Source organism: Taudactylus pleione, unplaced genomic scaffold (genome assembly GCF_031769625.1).
Source record: "Taudactylus pleione unplaced genomic scaffold, aTauple2 ptg000250l, whole genome shotgun sequence".
Taxonomy (NCBI): Eukaryota; Metazoa; Chordata; class Amphibia; order Anura; family Myobatrachidae; genus Taudactylus; species Taudactylus pleione.
The window spans coordinates 1519570-1536323 of NW_028284652.1; the positions used below are offsets into that span (position 1 = coordinate 1519570).

General features: G+C 43.6%; 1 protein-coding gene and 1 long non-coding RNA gene across 2 annotated transcripts in view; one reads left to right on the forward strand and one right to left on the reverse strand.

The window, feature by feature from the left end:
- The window catches only part of LOC148515319 (uncharacterized), a 35904-nt gene extending 30000 nt beyond the window's left edge, over nucleotides 1-5904 (forward strand). The window contains exons 2-3 of the long non-coding RNA XR_015879410.1: nucleotides 3066-3107; nucleotides 5721-5904. This is a non-coding gene — a long non-coding RNA (uncharacterized LOC148515319). The remainder of the gene's footprint in view (nucleotides 1-3065; nucleotides 3108-5720) is intronic.
- LOC148515318 (inositol-trisphosphate 3-kinase B-like) overlaps nucleotides 1-16754 on the reverse strand; it is a 122389-nt gene that overhangs the window by 55321 nt on the left and 50314 nt on the right. The gene's annotated exons all lie outside the window — the stretch shown is intronic.

The window sequence follows — 16754 nt, forward strand, 5'->3', positions numbered from 1 at the left end:
CTACTCTTTTTATTTCTCTCCTCGCCCTCTGTACAAGTTCTCCTCTCGCCGCGCTCCTCCCTGCTCTCCCAGGCAGCCCCCACCCCTGGGTAATCGCCTAGTCACGGCCAAATTCTTAGAACTGTTTCTCTTGTTTGCAAACCACAAAGCGACGACGTCATCGGCAGGAGGGAAATCCTCTATGCACAGCAGCAGCAGAGACATGGCAGCGCAGAGAGGAGGGGGGAACAGACAGGTGTGGGGGCAAGAGGGATATTCTCAGGAAATGAGACATAATAAAGGGGAAGGAATAGAACATTTAGGCTAAAGCAAAGTAAATGCATGCAGAGAATGTGCAATGGGGTCAAAGGAGATAGGAGTTTAGAGCAAATGAGAAGATAAAATAGGGGAGGGTGTAAAAAGAGGGAACTAGCAGTCTGTAACATGACTGACTTTACATCAAAAGCCAAAGAACTGTGCACCGCTTAATTGTGAAGAGCCTCATTTCTGCACTGATATCTATAGCAGCCCTATGTGCAGCGCCCACCCCCCTCAAATGTGCAGCTGGTCCCCAATACCTCTCCCCCCTGTGCCATCTTTCCAGTGATATCTTCTGGAAAATGGTGCATGCGCAGAAAGGAGCCAAGACTCTGGCCCAGTTTCTGCTAGCTCCTGTGTAGCTGCCATCTTTCCGTGGATATAGCTGGAAAGATGGCACCGACGGATGTCGGTATGAGCCCCTGGACCCATGTGGACCAAACACTTTGCACCCATTATAGATATTACATTCATCTACCTGATATGATAACTGATAAATAGTAGTCCCCTCATACAGTCCCCAATGATCAGTCAGACTAAAAGCCATATTTAATGAAACGTGTTTAAAGCGTAGTGATATAAATCCAGCTATTTTACCCCTTCGCCGCTGAAGGTTTCTTGTCCCTGTGCAGTTGATTACAGCGGTAAGTACCTAGAAATGCGATTTACATAGCAAAGGACAACTCTCCCAATAAGAGCTGTCCTTTACGATACCCCGGATAGAGAGACTTATGGGTTTAACACCAAGAAGTCCCTCTGGCGTCCTTCTGTGCATGCGCAGAAGAACGCGGGCTGTGGGGTGAGATGGGAGGGATCAGATTGGATCTCCCTCAGGGAAGGCGTCAGGAAAAGAAGCCCATAGGCTTCTATTGGGTAACACCATATGAAAATGGCGTTACCCACCGGGACGGGTGCTTAGTACATATGGAAAATGCCGTAAATACCACATTTTTCACATTAGTACATCCCGCCCATTATCTGATAATCATAGAAGCCTGCATGGGGATATATCATTTAAAAGAGGGGACTTGTCTCTTTCCTCTTTTAAATGACGCTTCCCCAAGTGGGTTCGTGCAGTATGGGGAAGATCATCCAACCTCCTCTTCCGGTCCCCACCAGTAGTAGTTACCAATGGATACTAGTAAGTCTAATTGTTTTGCTTTTTTTTAAGTGTTTGAGTGCTGAAGACATACTGAATATGAGTCAGACTTGTCCTTAGCACTCAATGGGCAAAATTTAGTAAGTGGCGGTTTGACAGCGGGTTCTATTCTATTCTAAACCCCGGCGGTTTGGTGGCGGGTTCTATTCTGTTCTAAACCCCGAGGGTTTGGTGGCGGTTTTGCAACAGTTTCTAAATGACTGCCCTGTTCTATTCTATTCTAAAATGTGTTTTTGATGGCAGTTTTGCAGTGGTTTTGGCCTTAGTAAATCTGCAGATAGCAAAACCGCTGCCAAACCACAGTCAAAACATATTTTAAAATAGCAAATTTTGCCCAATGGGTGAAATCTTGACACACATTAAGTACTTATGTTGCAGATTTACTTTGGAAATAATGATAATTGCAGGCATTTGTCGAAATAAGTAAACATGAATCATTTGTACGAACTCATTACAACTCAACCATGCAAAATGTACATGCACACATATATTGTATATAAATGAATAAACAGTGTCAGTCAGTGTGGTGATTATGCATACGCATGTTTACAAGAAAATGCCTCATGAATTGTAAAAAAAAAGTATATTTATAGAAGGTGTTGTAGGAAGTAAAATAAATAATAGATTTTAAGCCCCCAAAATGGATGCCTGCCACCTATGCTTAGGTGACATTGTCAACTTTAAATAGCACCTGTACAATGAAACGGGATGCAATTGGGAAACCGTCTGACGTGATCCCGACAGCCGGCTTCCCGACTGCTTTATCCCGGCGTGGATTAAATGACAGGCGTCTATATGTAGACACCTGTAATTTTCCCAGACAGGCGCCCGGCATCCCGATCGAAGGGATGCCGGGCGCCGCAAGCGGACAGCCGCGGGGGGGAGGGTTACATTTAGCGCACTCAAGGAGGACTTAGGGTTAGGCACCCCCCCAGGAGGGTTAGTGTTAGGGGGGTTAGGTTAGTTATTACTTACCTGAGGACGATCGGGATTTCCAGCGCTGTCGGGATGCCGCTGCCGGGATCTGTTCATCTGTCGGGCTGCCGGGAATCAAACCGCCATGCGGCCGGTGGTATTTCATACCGATTCCCAATGAAACAGTAGAGGCAGCCATTTTGTGAGCTAAAGCAATATTCATTCTAATGCAGCCTATCAATTTACTGAGGAACAGTGACATGACTGAGTAACTACATTAATAAAATTCATAAGGCCTGATATTCATGAGGCACTAGCTCATAGTGGTTTAATAGGTTGAATTCTCATGAATATTGGTTAAGTCCACAACAATAGCCAGTAACAAGTTAGCTTTAAGTGTACTACTTTCTCCCAAAACTTGTCCCCCAAAATATATATTGTCCCTCAAACCCTGCTCACCTAAAACAGAGGATCCAATAATTAACATGCTGATCATGTGATCACTGTGCTGGGCAGCACCCTAAGATTCTGGGTCAAGGGATAGACTAGGGTCATGTTGAATGATCACCATCCTAATCAGGTTACTTAGCATGCCTCCCTACACTCTCTCCCAGTGAAATGGGGGCAATGAAGGTTTTCTTTTTTTTAGATTTTCTTTTTATTTTATGCTAACTTTTCTTCCTCTTGTCAACAGGTGAATTGAAAAAAAATTCTAGCTCACAAAACACCTAGGAAAGTAAGTATCTTTTCTTACTGTCATGTAGTGCAGAAAATGTTCAATGTACTGGAGTAATGTTCCTAATGTTTTATTCTGCAAATGACCTACATCATTGTTATGTTTTCTATATTTGTGCCTGACTTTGTATAATTGTTAACGTCACAGATTGTTGAATGTGAATCCCTGACCAAGAATGGGGATTTCTTATACTCTGAACGTCTCCCCTGCATCCAAAACACTGGCAGACTCTGTGGCTGCCAAAATGCCATAAATTTGATTAACAAGTGCCTAGCGACTTGCGTAAATGCAAAAATGTATCTATGCATGGGAAAAGCATGTTCTCCTAGTGAGGGAGAAAGAGAAACCCAACTGTGCGAGTTTAGATCTACAGACAAGTGGTCATTACTTACTACTACTAGCCAGCCAGTCACACTGGGGGAGATTTAGCAAAGTTTGGAGAGAGATTTTATGTCATGGAACTAAGGGATCGATTCAGGCCCGCCCGCTAGATGCGTTCACAAGCAGCGAAAGTATGCAAATCCGCAATCGCACGGCAAGGCATTAGCACGCCCACTATGTCGCGGTGTGTATGCAGATGCCCTCTTATGCACGTCATCTCCAGGATGTGTATGCAACCATCGGTAACAACTGAGTACCACTGGAAAAGAATGCAGCACTTGTGGTTGACCATACCCTACCGCAAGCACTGCAAGTGCTTCAGTGTGTAAAACATCCATGTGACGTGTACTATGACGCTGCGTATTAATTATACACGCCTCTGAAACGGCGTTAAGATGCTCAGGCATGCCTGGGTTTGCACCACCACTCCCACGTTTCCATCGCCAATCACGTCACCACCCACAAACGGCTTGTCCTGTCACTCATTCTAGTGAGATGGCTATGTGCAGCGATCGAACGCTTCACGATCGCATGAACTAGTTCGCGCACGCATACGCAGCTTGCAAAAATCGTCAGGCTGCGTGCGAACGCAGCCTAGCGAGCGGGTCTGAAACGGCCCCTAAGACTGATCTTCCACGTTTATTTTATGGGCTTAGCGCTATATGTGGCTACAGTTTACACCAGGGGTAGGCAATTATTTCACCTGGTGGACCACTTAGAAAGTTTAAGTAAAATGTCACAGGCACAAGGGTTGGTGGGTGGGTGTGACAAGTAAAGAGAGGTACACTTAAAAATTGGAGACAAACACAAATGGGACAGAGAGACTGCTGGGTGATGGAGACAAACAAGACACGAACTGTCGGAAACATAAACGGGATAGAAGCAGTTATGGGGGGCTTGGCAGTGAACGGTAAAGACAGATGATAGATGATACCTTGAGAGCTGGGCTGGTCTTGAAGCAGATGCAGTCTTCCTATTATTTATTATAATGTGCATCATCTGTGCCACCCCCACAAAGGAGAAAATCAGTCATAGCCAGGAAAGGACGAATAGAGGGAGCCAGGAGACAGGGCCTGCCCCCTCACATGACTGAATGACTTTAAAGTAGGGATGTGCAGGCTCGGATTAGTTCGGATTTTCTGGCCAAATTCGGATTGTTCCCGCCAAAAATCGGGTCTCAGAAAGAGGCAAGACATCACCTTTCATGGACAAACATCATCTTTCATGGACTTTTGTCCAGGAATGATGATGTTTGTCCATGAAAAATTACGTTTTGCCTCTTTCTGACGGGAAAAATCCAAATTTGGCGGGAAAATCGGAACTAATCCGAGCCTGCACATCTCTACTTTAAAATGGGCACATAATGCCACACTATGGCAAAAGGCAGTATGCGGCCCATTCCTCCAAGGCTCAACTCGATGGGTCACATACAGATGACAGAGGGGAAAAAGGCAAAAGGCCAAGCCCAATTGCATGGTGGGTTACATGGAAAATAAATGCTTTGCATCCTTTGCGATGCAACATTGTTTGTCCTGGAACACTGCATAAGCCCCTTAGTGTATACAATGACATAGTGGGCCTTATTTGGAATGGCCCACACAAGTGCAAGCAGCAGTGTCTATTGGCGGTCATCTGTCTATGACTTTATGTTGCTACAAACTTCTGTGTACATCCGTGTGGTTGAAAGTGCAAGGCCTGTTATTCTCACTTTTAGCGTCCGTGCACGCTGTAATACCGATTGGTGCGTCCTTATACACCACCATCAAAACTTGCAGTTCCTCTGTCTGACCCTGACCTCCTATGTCTGCAGCTGTGTGTCTCTGTACGCAGCCGCTTGCATTGCCACGCTCGCGACACTCCCAAAATACGGCCACTGAATGGACCATTACTGTGTGTACTACTAGCCACCGCCCAGGATGCCTATCACTTTCCGCCACATTACTGATACCGTTTAAATCGATCATAACAGCTCCTTTATGTGTACGCTCTGTGTAACGATTGTGGCATAGGGGCTTGAGAATCACGGGAGGATTTGTTTGACAAACCATTTTGTTTCTTTTTGGCTTCCAATGTAATAATTATTCTATCTGAACAAATTTCCAATGTAATGTTACTATAACTTTCACCTGGGTAATCCACAGTATATGAATTTGCAGTGCACAGACATACAGTACTAATGAATAATGCTTGTGCATGCTTCTAATTATTTTATGCTACTATCTTTTTTTTAAGGGCTTCATTGGTTTGGTCTCTAATAAGCAGTGAAACCTCTTTGCCAGCTGTAAGTCACAAAGCATGTTTTGTGCCTGTCACAAAATAGCGGGAGATGGCTGGAAAGGTCATGTAAATAGTAACATGCCCAGCAGGTACGGAACAGCGCATTTCCAGATCCCATAGCAAAATCTGGCGGAAAGGTTAGGCATCTTCTTAATGAATCAGAGGTATGCTTACATTTCATTTGAAAAATGACTATTTTATACCAACACTCACAAATACTGCATGTACAGTTAGAAACACTAAACTTAATGCAGCTATTTCTACCTTTAATTATACGTTAGCATTCTAAAAATATGTAAAAGAAAAATTCCACTCCCAGGGTGCAACAATTCCTATTTATGTCTGAGCTGCAATTATTGTTGTTAGGAGTCTTTATCCCATTCCAGACTTCTGTCTTCCACATCTGCAGAAACCAGATAGGGACCAATCCATGGTGGGCTTATGGTGGAATATGTGATGCACGGTGACACATGCAGGTTTAGCTGCAGTGATGTAAGAACTCTGGACCTCATTCAGAGGCGGTCACAAGAAGCGATCGCTCTCTCTGAATGAGGACGGGCGCTTCTTTTTTTCGGTGCGGCCTCTTGGTCGCAAGCTAAGCTGTGGGTTACCACCCCCAGCTTAGCTAGCGACCAGGGTGATGGTCGCGATGGTGATCACCATCACGACCATCGGGGCTTGCGACCAGACCCTAAGGTTGGGTCTGGGCACTCGCAAGCTCCAGGGAGCTTCCTGCTCTGATCGAGCAGGAAGCTCCCCACTGACATCACTGATGATGTCAGTGCGGCTGCCCACAAAACGGTAGGTGTTCCTTAAGGAACGCCTCCGTTTTGGAAACCACCCCCCCGGCCCGCCTACAAAAAGGGGCGAGCTGTCGATCAAAATCGACAGCCACCCCTTTTGTAGCGAGCTCCGGAGCGAGAGAGTTTCTCTCTCGCTCCGGGGCTTGCACATGCACAGTGCGGGCGCTGTGTGTGCGCAGGGCTACCCATCGACCCGGTTGCGAGCACATCGGTGCTTGCGACCGGGTCTGAATGACCCCCTCTGTGTACTGCTGTCTGACTGTTTTGCAACTTTAAAAGTTGCTTTAACTATCCTGTTTAATTTTGGATAAACACACTCAAAACACTGTTACTGTTATGAATGTGCAACATAACATCATGCTAGAAAATTAACTTTGTCTTACTGACATTTTAACTGTGGAAAGTCTTATCTGACCCAAAGCTGATCTCTGCTTTACTTCCTCTCAACTGTCTTATGAGAGAGGGTCATTTGGGTCACATAGAAACATAGTATTTTACAGCAGATAAGAACCATTTGGCCCATCTAGACTGCCCTTTAAGGGTGCGGTTATTAGGGTAAAGGTGCCTACACACTAGGTGATATTTTACACGATTTGCCCAATTTCGATGCATCGGAAACGACAAATCATGTAAAATATGTCCAAATCGTGTGTGTCTACTCACGTGTACCCGCTGGTCGTACATCACATCTTCATATCTGCCTTGTTGCAGGCGAGATCTGCCAATCTTGGACACGATGCACTGGAAAAAGTTAAGGATGCACGATAGATCGTTTGTCACATTGGACACTTTTAACGCCATCGTGTGCAGGACTGCCAGGGAGCTACCGGGGCAGAGCTCAAGGGAAATCGGACACAAGATCGCATTGTGACCACATTGCATAGTGTGTAGGCACCTTTACAGGTAGAGTTAGATTATGGGTTTGGTTAGGGTATTAATGTTAGAATATTAGAGTTTAACACAGGGTTTGTGTTAAGGATTGGAGTGTTAGAGAAGTAGGATTAATTGTGAGGGTTTTGGGTATTAGTGTTAGGGTTTAAGACTAAGGGTATCAGGATTAAGGGTGAAGGTTATGGTAATAGTGTTAAGGGTTAGGATTAAGTGTTAGGGTATTAGGGTGAGAGTTAGTGTATATAGGGGGAGATGTACTAACGGCGAAAATGTGGTAAAACCCCCGAAAATTCAGTTTTCGGGGGTTTTACCGTATTCCCCGTATGTACTAAGCATTCGCATCGCTAGGTAAAGCCACCTTCAGGTGGCGTTACCCAATAGAAGCCTATGGGATTCTTAACGTAACGCTCCTGGCTGGGAGGGATCCGATCGAATCCCTCCCATAAGCCCCCTGTGGCCCGCGGCATTCTGCGCATGCGCAGAAGGACTTCTGGGTGTTCAACCCGGAAGACCCTCTGCCCGGCAGCATCGCAAAGGACAGCTCTTATCGAGAGAGCTGTCATTTGCGAAATGTTTTGCACATACCACGGTATGAACCGTGGTATGTACGCGAAGTCAGGTGGGATGTACCACATCGCGGTATCGATGCTTAGTACATCTCCCCCATAGACACATACTCACGGCCAGGTCACTTAAGTCCGGCTAGGGGGAGTGTATAGAATGGAGAGCAGGAGCCGTGGGGTAAACGTTCGTACACACGTAATGATTTTTTTAATGATTTGTCATTAACGACGTCGTTATCGTTCAAAAAATTGTTCAGTTTCTGAGTTATAACGATGAACGATAATCGTTCAAGCGCGCTCCCGTTTGTAGTTAATAGTCCATTTCAGACTGACCAACAAAACAATTTTCATTAAGGGAAGAAACATTTTTCGTTCATCATTTTAGAAATCGTTCATCACACTTCAAAAAATCGTTCACTTTTTCAAGGGAAAATCTGACAGAACATCGTTGGTTACAAAATCGTTACGTGTGTACGCACCTTTAGCCTTAAAACACTCAGAGGTGTATCAAGCAAGTGTTATCTCACTGCAATATTCCAGCAGGGTGCCCTAGCAGTAGTAATAAACAAGTAGTGTCCAGGACATGGATTGAGCAGGTGTTTGAATTGGATGGAGACAAAGCTTCCACTGATGATCACAGCCATACCAGTGATTCCCAAACAGTATGTTGTAATGAAGATTATATGTAAATTATATTTTACCTGTAAACGGTGCTAATAAGGGCTGTAGCTAATGTGTGATTTTCCCAATCTATAGCACTAGTCATTCTGGTTGCTGCGGTTACATTCACCATAGCTCTGAAACACACAGACGTGTAATCATTATTCTGGTTTACAATATCTTCATTTTCATATTACATGAAAAGATGAATAGTCTGATTATTGTGCTTCCAGGGTATGTATGACAGCTTTACAAAGGTTGGGACCCAATGCTCTATATGAAGCACAGTTCTTTGTTTTATGCTGTTTCCTACCAGTGGTATATTTGGAAACTAATAACTATTTTACAAGGAAAAAAAGCATAAACCAACAGACCATGGAGCAAAAACACTGTGAGCAGCACATTTCCTCCCTACACATGTTTATTCCACGTGATATTGTATCATTCATTTTCCACTGGCCTCAGTGACATCATAGTGTTACAAATGGATAACAAAACATACAACGCTATTGGATCTCGGCCAACTCTTTCAATTCAGTAGGTTCATCAGTAGAAACCAGAAAAAAAAAATAAACTAGGTACATTCAACTAAATAATAATGAAAAAACTTTATTTACTTACACAGTTCTTAGTGCAGTTACAATAATTTGTTAACTTCTGGCTTTTAAAAATATATTTCTCCTAAATCCTGCTAATCTTCATTTATGCTCCTAAACCCTGGTTTTGCAATCTCCTATCCAGTGGACATTGGCATAAACTTTAATGTCACCGCTCTCATCCCATGCACAACAAAGTATCATAACCATTTATGTACAAGTACTGTAGACTCTCAGAAATGGTACGTAGTTACTAGGGGCTAAATTTACTAAGATGGGAGTTCTATTTAAGAAGTGATGTTGCCCATAGCAACCAATCAGATTCCAGATATTATCTTCTAGAAGGTGCTAGATAAATGAGAAGTAGACTCTGATTGGTTGCTATCGGCAACATCACTTCTTAAATAGAACTCCCATCTTAGTAAATTTAGCCCTAGGTCAACAATCAGAATGTCGGCACTGTAGTGTCACCAGGTTAAGAATGTCGGCATGTCTGTAATGACAACATTCAATATAAACATTAACAACTGCAGTTAGGGTAAATTTAAGGCTGCAGTAAGGGTGAAATAGTACTGTTGACATCCTCACTGTCAACATGCATAATGTCAGCATTATGACAGTGTGGACATTGTAAAAGTCAACAAGTCAAATGTCGAAAGGGGACCATGTCAACATTCTGATATGGACATAGTTCACCTCACTCCTTAGAAAAAAATATTGGAACTTTAATAAAGAATAAAGCTACCAGCAAGTTGTAACCACTGATCTAAAGTTTTACAGCAAGAAAATAAGTGTTTCAGAAATAATGTCTTACAGTACATGCAGTATGCTGCTCCCTGAGACAGGTAAGACAGATGCCCATTGAAGGTGCACCCCAGCGATCAACTCTCAGTTCCAAACAGTTAGGGGTATATTTACTAAAGTGCAGGTTTTTATAAGTGGAGATGGTGCCCATAGCAACCAATCAGATTCTACTTAACATTTATCTAGCACCTTCTAAAAGATAATAGCTAGAATCTGATTGGTTGCTATGGGCAACAAGTCCACATCTAAAAACCTGCACTTTAGTAAATATACCACTAACTGTTTGGAACTGAAAACTCAGGGCTTCTATTTCCTTTATAGGGTGTGAATAATCTTACCTGGTCCTATGTTGCACATGTGTAGCTTTTACTCAGCTCTGAACAAACAGTATTTTTTCATGACCTATTCATGAGTATGGACAATGTATAGCACATTTGTCCAGTTTCACATGATATAAATGATGATTGAACTTTACAGTCTCTTCTGCAGACTTCTGAATCAAATGATGGACTTGTACTGTATCTTGGACAAGGTTACCAGATTGTATTTACAGACATGTACAATACTACATGGCTGCTCTGCAATTAGTTCACAATCATATTATTATTATTACAATTTATTTAAAAGGGGCCACATAGTGTCCGCAGAACTGTACATAGAGGGATGACTACACATTTACAATTTTTCAAATAGGAATACACAATACAGAGCTATACTATGAACAAGCAGCTATACTAAGAGTGTATATAAATCATATAGCATGCAGACACAATTCTGAATGTCTGCTCAGTACAAACTGTAGGCTTGTGCAGCATATATGCGAGCCCACTGCAGTGCCACCATGCACTATGTGTATTGTACAGTATAAATGTCCAGATTTACATAGGAGACAGCGGAATGATATGAGATGGTTAGGTATTCCCACCATACTGTATGACTAAAACATTCCATGCACTATGTGTATTGTACAGTATAAACGTCCAGATTTACATAGGAGACAGTGGAATGATATGAGATGGTTAGGTATTCCCGTCATACTGTATGACTAAAACATTCCATATACTATGTGTATTGTACAGTATAAACGTCCAGATTTACATAGGAGACAGCAGAATGATATGAGATGGTTAGGTATTCCCGTCATACTGTATGACTAAAACATTCCATGCACTATGTGTATTGTACAGTATAAACGTCCAGATTTACATAGGAGACAGCGGAATGATATGAGATGGTTAGGTATTCCCACCATACTGTATGACTAAAACATTCCATGCACTATGTGTATTGTACAGTATAAACGTCCAGATTTACATAGGAGACAGTGGAATGATATGAGATGGTTAGGTATTCCCGTCATACTGTATGACTAAAACATTCCATATACTATGTGTATTGTACAGTATAAACGTCCAGATTTACATAGGAGACAGCGGAATGATATGAGATGGTTAGGTATTCCCGTCATACTGTATGACTAAAACATTCCATGCACTATGTGTATTGTACAGTATAAACGTCCAGATTTACATAGGAGACAGCGGAATGATATGAGATGGTTAGGTATTCCCACCATACTGTATGACTAAAACATTCCATGCACTATGTGTATTGTACAGTATAAATGTCCAGATTTACATAGGAGACAGCGGATTGATATGAGATGGTTAGGTATTCCCACCATACTGTATGACTAAAACATTCCATGCACTATGTGTATTGTACAGTATAAACGTCCAGATTTACATAGGAGACAGCGGATTGATATGAGATGGTTAGGTATTCCCACCATACTGTATGACTAAAACATTCCATGCACTATGTGTATTGTACAGTATAAACGTCCAGATTTACATAGGAGACAGTGGAATGATATGAGATGGTTAGGTATTCCCGTCATACTGTATGACTAAAACATTCCATATACTATGTGTATTGTACAGTATAAACGTCCAGATTTACATAGGAGACAGCGGAATGATATGAGATGGTTAGGTATTCCCACCATACTGTATGACTAAAACATTCCATGCACTATGTGTATTGTACAGTATAAACGTCCAGATTTACATAGGAGACAGCGGAATGATATGAGATGGTTAGGTATTCCCACCATACTGTATGACTAAAACATTCCATGCACTATGTGTATTGTACAGTATAAATGTCCAGATTTACATAGGAGACAGCGGATTGATATGAGATGGTTAGGTATTCCCACCATACTGTATGACTAAAACATTCCATGCACTATGTGTATTGTACAGTATAAACGTCCAGATTTACATAGGAGACAGTGGAATGATATGAGATGGTTAGGTATTCCCGTCATACTGTATGACTAAAACATTCCATATACTATGTGTATTGTACAGTATAAACGTCCAGATTTACATAGGAGACAGCGGAATGATATGAGATGGTTAGGTATTCCCACCATACTGTATGACTAAAACATTCCATGCACTGTGTGTATTGTACAGTATAAACGTCCAGATTTACATAGGAGACAGCGGAATGATATGAGATGGTTAACTATTCCCACCATACTGTATGACTAAAACATTCCATGCACTATGTGTATTGTACAGTATAAACGTCCAGATTTACATAGGAGACAGTGGAATGATATGAGATGGTTAGGTATTCCCGCCATACTGTGTGACTAAAACATTCCATTCACTATGTGTATTGTACAGTATAAACGTCCAGATTTACATAGGAGACATCGGAATGATATGAGATGGTTAGGGTATTCCCTCAATACTGTATGACTAAAACATTCCATGCACTATGTGTATTGTACAGTATAAATGTCCAGATTTACATAGGAGACAGCAGAGTGATATGAGATGGTTAGGTATTCCCGCCATACTGTATGACTAAAACATTCCATGCACTATGTGTATTGTACAGTATAAATGTCCAGATTTACATAGGAGACAGCGGAATGATATGAGATGGTTAGGTATTCCCGCCATACTGTATGACTAAAACATTCCATGCACTATGTGTATTGTACAGTATAAATGTCCAGATTTACATAGGAGACAGCGGAATGATATGAGATGGTTAGGTATTCCCGCCATACTGTATGACTAAAACATTCCATGCATATGAAACACCTCCTATGTCCCTAGTACAGGATACCTGCAGATACAGAGAACTCAGCATGCCAGATCTATGGCCGTAGATGTGATTCTACAGTACAATGGGAGATGTGATACCTCCTTACAGGTTACAGATATGCCTCCTCATCTTAGTAACATGTCTGCATTATAGTGGTCATGGTCAGACCTTGGTGGGTAACTGGGTATGGTCATGCCCACAGTGAGCATGCCTTGCCCCTCTGTAGGGTTATGCAGCCAAACTTCGCTCGCCTCATGTTAAAACACCTTTGAATTGCAGCACACGCCGAAGGCACCAGCTACACCCACTTACTATGGCTATGCCTCCAAAGTCCCGTGAGCAGGGGCTGTCCTACTGAAAGCGGGATGATGCAGAAGTATGCTATTTCCTCCAAGGGAAGAATGGGTAAAATGTAATGAACTCCGGATCCTGAGGTTTTGACCATCAGTACCTATTCCTCTAGAGGTGTTGCTGCTGTAAGTGACATTAAACTGATTACACTGCATGTGCGCCTGTTTATGTCACTTGTATGTACTCCATTCTATATTATTGCTCTAGGTTTATGCTTTCTCATACTTTGTATAGCCTCTTCTTTCTTGGCTCTTAACAACTGCGGAAGAATGAGGGAAAGAACAGACACCAATTATCCACCAAAACGGGGGCGGGATGCAGCATTGAACGCATTTCTCATATGCACCAAGCCCCAGGATGTGATGCACTCCAGGGCTTGGTTGCAGTGGGTAATGCCATCTCCTGATAGCGTTACCCTATAGAAGCCTATGGGATTCTATTGGTAGAGTGTTGTGAGAGGTATCCAATCCCAGAACCCCCAGCGGCTGCGCAGAAGGACGCCAGAGGGGTTTTTGGGTCATTCTGGTCATAGACCCAGAAGTCCCTCCATCGCAAAGGGCCGCCCTTACCGAGAGAGTGTTCCTTTGCGGTGTTCTTCATGAATACCTGCGTTACTAACGCCGGCATGCATGCAAAGGGAGGTGGCGCGAATGCGATGCGTCATGCATCCCGCCGAATGTCTTAATTTTAACCAAAAAAAAGACACAATTTTACTCGACATTATATTAAATGTATATATCCTGGCCTGGGTGAATATTAACTGACCGTGCGTTATGTTAGGCTACAACAAAATGGAGTTGGTTGTGATGCCATTGGCCATGCGGTCTAAGTGAATTCATAGCACTCTGAAAACCATATACTGTAATAGGCCAAGAAAGCAGCTTGTCCCAGCTGCTGCTGTTCCCAACTTTAGTCATTAGTTATTCTGAATGAAAGTAAAACAACATATCACACATTGAGAACATCTGTCCCAGAGAGACAACAGAACATGATTTCTTTCAATAGCAGTTAATCATGAGAAAAAAAAGTGGCAGAAAACAGACTTCCCAGGCGACTGCTGCATCTCCAGCCATGAGAGATTCACTATTTGGATACACATTTTAACAGAAAGTATCCCATTGCCATAGACACGAGGTTCCAGTTATCAGTCAACAGACCTCCCAATCCTGATATAAAACATATCACTCCCTGACATGACGTGACCTCTAAATGTAATAGTAGCATTCTTTTTAATTAAAAAAAATATGAGATATGGTAAGAACTTACTCTTGTTATCTCTATTTCTACGAAGTCCATAGGGTTCCACAGGATACCTTGGGGTATAGGTGATGACGTCAGTCTTCAGGCACCACAGAGTTAAAGTTTTCAGCCTCCCAGGGTGCATCTGGGTCCCTCTCCTATACCCCGCCCCCAGGCCAAGGCATCTCAGTTACGTCACAAGCCATAGGCCGGAGGAGGAGAAGAAAGAGAGAGAAGAAAAAAATCTGGACACTCACAAGAATCACATTCTCACCATAGGGAGACGGAAAAACCGGTGACCAGAATAAAGCCCATCTGCAGTACAGGTGCGACAGGGCGGGAGTCCTGTGGAACCCTATGGACTTCGTAGAAATAGAGATAACAAGGGTAAGTTCTTACCATATCTCATATTTTCTACTTCAGGGTCCATAGGGTATCCACAGGATACCTTGGGGATGTCCCAAAGCAGTATCCTTTAAGGGTGGGGACGCTCCTGTGCTGAGAGGAGAATCCGCCGCCCGAAGGAAGCATCCTGAGAGGCAAAGGCGTCAAAAGCGTAATACCTCACAAAGGTATAGACAGAAGACTACGTAGCAGCCTTGCAGATCTGAACTGCAGAGGCACCACATCTAGCTGCAAACGAAGGACCCACAGACCTATTGGAATGAGCCCTCACCAAGGAGGGAACTGGAAGACCTTCATGAAGATAAGCTTCTGAAATTGCCATACGAATCCAGCCTGCCAAAGTCTACTTTGAAGCAGGCCAACCCTTTAAGAAGTGCGGTCAACATAAATTCTCAATACCCGCACAACATCCCAAGTGGCGTCACCCACTGAAAGTCCAGGTGAATTGAAAGCCGGCACAACAATTTCTTCATTGATGTGAAAACTGGATACCACTTCGGGAAGGAATCCTGGACGAGTGCGAAGCACTGCCCTATTCCTATGTTAAATCAGAAAAGGGGGTCTACAAGAGAGAACCCCTAAATCCGAAACCCTTCTGGCCGAGGCAATGGCCAGAAGGAATATGGTTTTAGCTGTAAGCCATTTAAAGTCCACTGAGTCCAGTGGTTCAAACGGCGGTCCCTGGAGAACTCTCAGGACCACAGCCCAATTCCAAGGCGCCACCGGTGGAACAAAAGATAGCTGAATGCGAAGAACACCTCGCATAAAGGTGTGCACATCAGAGAGCGCAGCAATCCTACGATGAAACCAGACTGACAGGGCAGACACCTGCACTTTCCGAGAAGCCAGGCGAAGCCCATGATCCAGTCCAGCCTGTAGGAAAGCCAACACCCCAGACAGGCGGAACTCCCTAAGGGAATACCCTCTAGGTCTACACCACCGGAAGAAAGTATGCCACACACGATGGTAGATTCTTGCCGAGGAAGGTTTACGAGCTCTTAGTATGGTTTGCACCACGGAGCCAGAGAAACCCTCTGGACCTTAGCATGACCGTTTCAACAGCCACACCGAGTCAGGTCCGGGTGAAGACAAGGACCCTGTGACAGCAGATTCGGTCGTAATGGTAAGCTCAGAGGAACGTCTACTGACAGACTCTGGAGGTCTGAGAACCAGTGCCATCTGGGCCACTCGGGAGCTATTAACAGTAGCGTACCTCCTTCTTGATTTGAATTTCCGTAATACCCGCGGAAGAAGGGAAAACGGAGGGAAAAGGTAGGCAAACTGGAACGTCTACTAGACGGACAGGGCATACACCAGAGACGCCTTTTCGTCTCATGTTCGAGACCCGTACACCGGCAACTTGTTGTTGTGCCGGGACGCCATGAGGTCTATCTCTGGAAGACCCCACTTGTCCACCAGACTCCGAAAGACGTCCTGATGTAAAGACCACTCTCCCGGTTCCTCCTTGCTGGTTTAAATAGGCCACCGTGGTGGCGCTGTCCGACGGGACCTGCACAGGGTGACCCTGGAGAACCGGCTGTGCCCGCT